General features: G+C 30.8%; 1 long non-coding RNA gene across 1 annotated transcript in view; it reads left to right on the top strand.

Annotated features, from left to right (window-relative positions):
- LOC140919568 (uncharacterized) overlaps positions 1 to 1699 on the top strand; it is a 4206-nt gene extending 2507 nt beyond the window's left edge. Inside the window, exon 2 of the long non-coding RNA XR_012162249.1 lies at positions 1372 to 1699. This is a non-coding gene — a long non-coding RNA (uncharacterized lncRNA). The remainder of the gene's footprint in view (positions 1 to 1371) is intronic.
- The last annotated feature ends 5213 nt before the right edge of the window (positions 1700 to 6912 follow it).

The raw sequence follows: 6912 nt of genomic DNA on the forward strand, positions 1-6912 counted from the left end.
CGCTTTTTTGTAAATTGTGCAGACCCGTGATAGGTGGGACCTTGGTAAATAGTACTTTGGCCTATGATAGGTGGTACATTTACAACTTACGTTCTTTTTAGTATACCGTGCAGACCCGTGATAGGTGGCACCTCGGTAATTGGTACTTTGGCCTGCGATAGGCAGTACAATTATGATTTACGGCCCTTCGGGGAGGGTTTTGGTTTGGAATTCCGAGTCCATGCATTTTGGCATATACACATCGCATTAGGACGATTTACATTTTTGGTGAATTGTGCTGACCCGTGATAGGTGGCACCTCGGTAAACAGTACTGGTCTGTGATAGGCGGTACGTTTACGATTCTCGCTTTTTCTTTTAGTAAATCGTGTTGACCTGTGATAGGTGACACCTCGGTAAACTGTACTGACCCGTGATAGGTGGTACGTTTATGATTTACGCATTTTAGTAAATCGTGCTGACCCGTGATAGGTGGCACCTCGGTAATTGGTACTTTGGCCTGCGATAGGCGGTACAATTATGATTTACGGTCCTTCGAGGAGGGTTTTGGTTTGGAATTCCGAGTCCATGCATTTTGGCATATACGCATCGCATTAGGGTGCTTGGCACACGAGTCGTGTTTAAGTGTGACTGATTGTAAACTATTTCGAAACTCAAGTTGTCGTGGTAATTGTGTTGGAATTGCTATGTGTTATGTATTGATTATCGTGTGTAAGTGTGATGGATTGTAAAACTATTTCGAAACCCAATTTGTCGTGGTGATTGTGTGGGAATTGCTAAGTGTTAAGATTTGGAGTTGTGTATGAATGTGATTGAATTAGTTTATGTATTTTTGGAAGGATAAGCAGGGAAATCGATTTCCCAATCAATTTGGGAAGTTACAGGGGCTCAACTATTTATAAAATCGATTTCCCAATCGATTTGGCCATGCAAGAATTCAGCAAAACTGACAAAAATCGATTTAGAAATCTATTGGCATTAAGTCAGGGGCTCAGCTATCCTGTCAATCGATTGCCCAATCGATTGAATTAAGCCCAGAATTCAAATTTCACTAAAAACCTTCAGGAAATCGATTTGGAAATCGATTGGCTTAGTAGAAATTCTTATTTTGAGTTAGATAACAGATTGCTCAATCGATTTATCAATGTCTTGGTTAGTTATGTATTACTTGATGGATTGAGAACTTTATTTTGACTTCATTTTTATTTGGCAAGTGTTATATGAACTTTTAGCATATGGGAAACCCTTTTAAGGTGCATGCTAAGTTGAAAGGTTATTTTGTGCATTTAAAAACTTAAATGTTATGTGTTAATTGTTAATTTCGGTTGGTGACCCTTTACAACTATTGTGGAAATCTGAGCTTTTCCCTCAGATGAGAGCCAGGACGATCCTACCGGTTTGTACCATACGGATGGGAATATAGATGGGATTGCTTGACTGGAGCTATGTTAGGAGGATCTCACGGGACGCGTGGAGATCACTCAGGGTGTATAGCTATAGTTTTTTTTGAAGAATGATCAGATTAGGATGACATAGAGGGAACAACTGTTTTTTGGATTACGTTATTTTGAACTGGAAAACTATACATTTACTAATATTGTCAGTATGACATCTTAGTTGAATGAGTTCCATGTATCATCTGTTGTTGTGTAAATACTTTGGATTCATATATTTTGAGAAACTTTTCCGCTGCTTGTAAATTATAATGACTCAATTATTTATCCAAAGGTATTACCTTATTTAATTCTCTGATTTATTTTAATTTCTTTTGAAAAAAAAATACACCCTCGCTTTGAAAATCGGGGTGTTACACATATAAACGGACCAAGAGGAGACAATAATGACGAAATGTATGATAATTTAGACCCTAATTTTGATGAAATGCATGGTGGTTTGGAACCTAATTATGAAGAAATGTATGATGGTTTGAAACCTGATTTTGACACAAGGAATGATGGTGGTGAACCTGAAATCGATGACACTATGAATGACGGTGTTGAACCTATTATGGTGGATTTGAATGATGTGTTTACCACCGGCATGATGTTTGATACGCGATATGATTTATTGAGATGGGCTAGAAATTTTGGAAAGGAAATTTTCGTTGTCATTTTTAAATATAAAACTGCGACAACACGACCAAGAACAAAGACAAAATTAATTTTTGGTTGTGAAAAATATAAAAAATATAAATCTTGGAAGAATCCTAAAACTATGAGGAGTACCATAACTAAAAAATATGAATGTCTATTTAGATTGAGAGGAACACCATCAAGTGTTTCGAAGGGAGGATATTTGCATGTAGTATGTGGTCTCCATAACCATGAATTGGCCAAAAAATTGACTAATGATTATTTCTTAGGTCGATTGTCTCATGAAGAGAAATATGTACTTGGTGATATGATGAAGAACATGGTCAAACCAATAGACATATTGATGAGATTAATAATGTTGAAAGTTTAACTACAATCAAATAAATTTACAATGCATATCAAACATATTGTTCATCACTTAGAGGTAATAGAACATAAATGCAACATCTAATGACGTTGATGAAATGCGACAAATATGTGTATCAATACAGGAAGGTAGATAGTTCAAATGAGTTGATGGACATATTCTAGGCCCCATCCAGATGTTATCACTTTTGTAAATAGTTTTCACATAGTATTGATTATGGATAGCACATATAAGACTTGCAGATATCAAATGCCATTACTTGAGATTATTGGTGTTACTTCTAATGAAATGGCATTTTGCGTGAGATTTGCACATCTAGTTTGAATGTGTTGATAACTTCGCGTGAGCACTACAAATTTTGAAAGAACATATTACAATTGGTGAAGTTCAAGTTATCGTTATTGATATAGATCTTGCTTTGATGATCACAGTTCAATATGTTTTTCCAAAAGCAGTTAATTTATTGTGCTTGTTTCATGTATGCAAGAATGTCAAAACCAAGTGCAAGATGAATGTGTTTCCAAAAGAGAAACAGGTGAACGTAATGGAGGCATTGGAGAGTCTTGTTTATAATTATAATGAGGTTCAGTATTACATGAAGTTGGCTATGTTTGAAGGAATACGTAATAATTGTTCTATTTTTTATAATTATGTACACGAGCAGTGATTAATTCCTCACAAAGAAAGATTGTTGATGTAAGGACAAATAGAATTATGGACTTTGGGAATACGACAATGCAAAAGGTTTGCACATTGGAGTTTGAAAAGGATATTACAAGACATATGGTTGATATATGCAGTGTTTGGAAAATTATTACCAGCATGATTGTATTACAACACAATAAGATAATAACATCATTTGAAAAGATCATCATTCAAAAGGTGCATCGACATAATAATATATTGTACATCTATTTGAATGGTGTTGTATCTAAAAGTGAAATACATCACATTGTGTCTGATTATGATCGTGTGAAGTATGTAGGTATTCATAAGTCTGAGTGTCGTTGCACTATTAGGACAACACATGGTCTAGCTTTTGCATGTGAAATAGTCATGTTTGGTGGAGTAAATTAACTTTTCATGATGATGGATCGGGTAAACCTTCAGAGTTATTTGTGAAATATGAAATAAATGTCATAGTGAAAAAGTTTGATGAACTTTGATGTACCTGAAAAAATTGAACTTAAAAGTAAATTACGAGAGATTGCTTATCCATCCAATACGTTGATGTGCCCACCTATTCATAAGGTTAAAACAAATGGTACACCAAAAAAAGGCAAAAGTAAGGTATCAAAAAGAGATAAATCAACCAAGTGTGATCCATCTTAATTGGTGGGAGTATGTGGATGCAAGTGTTCGATGCAGTGACACAAATGCATGTAGCACTATAACATATGTTAGTAAGGTACAACAACCTCGATCATCAGTTAAAAAGCTCTAATTTATAGTAGTATAGTTAAATGCATATTAGTATTTTCCAATTCAATTAATCAACATTTTGATCATTTAAATAATTTTTTTAAAATTAGTAAAGAAAATGGATTAGTATTATCTGAAAGAAAAATTAAATTATTTCAAACTAAAGTTAAGTTTTTAGGATTTGATGTTTTTAAAAGAACTTTTGGCTCCATTAGAAGATAAATTGAATTTGCAGAAAAAATTTTAGATGAACTTAAAGATAAAATTCAATTACAAATATTTTTAGGATGTATTAATTATGTTGCACATTTTATTCCTAATCTTAGGATTATATGTGCCCATTTGTTTAAAAGATTTAAGAAAAATCCTTCAAAATTGGGTGAGAGTATGACCCATAGTATTATGACTTCGAAACAAATGGTTACAAAGCTTCCTTGTTTAGTGATTCTAGATCTTCAAGCATTTCTTATAGTTGAAACTGATTCATAGGATATAAGATTTGCAAGGATTCTTAAGCAAATATTACCTAATACCTCTAAAGAGCAAATGGTTCGATATTTCTCAAGAACGTGGAATCAAGCTAAACAAAAGTATAATACTATTAAAAAAAATAAAATATTCGCAATTGTTTTATGTATTGTAACATTTTCAAGATAGTTTATTTTCCAAAAGATTTTAATTAAAAACAGATTGCAAAACAGCTAAAGATGTATTTCAAAAAAAATATTAAAAATTTAGTGCTAAACATATTTTTGCTAGATGACAATCTTTACTTTCATGTTTGGATTTTGATATTGAACATATTAAAGGAGAGAAAACTTCTCTTCTACATTTTCATACTTGAGAGTTCTTATAGGGGACAAGTCATGAGTGATGATAAAAGTAGATATGGCTCTCTCTTGAGAGTCCAAATGAATTATTACAACAAAATAAGCATTACAATCTTCCAAGCAGATAATTACTTCCCCAAAAAAATAAGATTAGCCGATTGGCTTATAAAGAACCCATGTTATTTGGCTACGTAAAGACAAGAAGAAAAATAAGCATTATTTTTGGAGGAAAAATCTAAAGTAATGTTTGAGTTATCTACATCTACTTGCAAGAAATAACTTTTAAAGAAATTACAAACGGTTATTTTAGAGTCAAAATATAAAGAAGAAGACCCTGTAGGGTCTGGCCAAAGTTTTACGCATCTCAATGAAAATGAATGATATGATGTTGACAATATTAAAGCACTACATTAATTATTTGGTCTTATCTCATACAAAAAAAAAATAATTAGAGAGAAATTACTATTTAGTTTCTATTCGCAAATATGGGTCACTATTCACTTACACAAGTCACTATCACTTTTATTTTTTTGTATTTAGTAATATGTTTTTTCCTTGTTTTATTTTTATTTTTAACTTAGTGATATGTTTTTGCTTGTCTGGAAAAAACTAAGGATAGTATTGTAATATCAGTATGTACCCTTAGTCTATAAAGGACAACTCATAATAGTTATGAGCAATCGGTTTTCTTAGAGAAAAAATCATTGTCGAAAAAATTTCAAAAGAATTCTAAAGCTCTCTTTTGTAAGTTGTTTTCGTAATTATTGTTTACTTTTATAAATTTTCTTTTAAATATAAAAGTTTGTATTTTGAATAATAGACATGCTTCCTTGTTTCCATTTACATTTTTTTGCTATAATTTTAATATATATATATATATATATATATATATATATATAAAAAAAAAAAAGAATTCTATGTTTCCACATAACTTACTTTCTAAACTTTTAATAGTTTTTCCCTATATTTTCAATATATATATATATATATATATATATATATAAAAAAAAAAAAGAATTCTATGTTTCCACATAACTTACTTTCTAAACTTTTAATAGTTTTTCCCTTACCATATGTTCACGTTCCTTCTCTTTATACACTTATATATTTATCAGATGTATGAATAAAGTGAGAAATATATGATTCATTCTACCTAGATTAATTCTCTATCTATAAACGAAAGAAGCGAGGGTAAGTGAGACATTGCTTACCAAAATAAAGTTACTAACAAAAATAAAGCATTGGTAAAACTAATGTTAGTATTTTTGACATGCTTGTTAGATAAAATTTAAGTAATTAGATTACTTACGTCTAGTGCTTAATTATTAAGAAAGAATTAAGGCTAGAGATAGAAGATGTAATTCGAAAGTACCTTATAAAGGAAGAGAAACTCATAGGATAAATATATTCTTTAATTAGACTATTAATTTATTTGGTTTCATCCGTTGTGATCCCATTGCGATGTAATCTCATTCTATATTATTTAAATATTTTGCAGGTAAAAAGACTTAGATCAAAAGCTGGAGAATGGATCATAATAGTTTATATTTTAGTTTGGTTAAAATTTTTAGGAATTTTTTTTGATCCATAGATGTATTGTGTACTTCATTTTACACTTTATTTTGAAGAATTAGTATGTATATTTATACATTTATATGACTTTGTGTTGAGATCTATATTAACCACCTCTTTTATCAAATTATATTAATGCTTGAGCTATATTCTAAAAATTAATTTATTGTGCTACAATGAGCGTCATTGTTACAATATACCTTGAGCCTTCAACCAATTCAAAAATATTTAGACCTATATGAAAATTAAAAATGCCCCTATACGCCTCACTAGATATTTAACTCAAATAAAACATAAAGATAAATCTTTCCTTTAACAACTTTTTAATCATTATATTAATTCAGTTATGTTTTAAAAACTCAAATTTTAACTTTATTAGAATAACTCAAATTTTAACATTATCCAAATAATTTAAATTTTAAAATTTTCATAATAATGTTTTATATGGAGTGGACCTAGATCAACTAATAGAGTTGTGGCATCATGGCAGTCGACAACAATATCTCCTCAAAAGAAGAAGGTGTACTTTGGATACGTTCTTTGTGTATGTTTTCTAGTTATGTCTAGGGATGACAATTAGATCCAAATTCAGTGTGTATATGTAAAAAAAAGTCCACAATGTGTAGTGT

This window comes from Cicer arietinum, chromosome 3 (assembly GCF_000331145.2).
Source record: "Cicer arietinum cultivar CDC Frontier isolate Library 1 chromosome 3, Cicar.CDCFrontier_v2.0, whole genome shotgun sequence".
NCBI lineage: Eukaryota > Viridiplantae > Streptophyta > Magnoliopsida > Fabales > Fabaceae > Cicer > Cicer arietinum.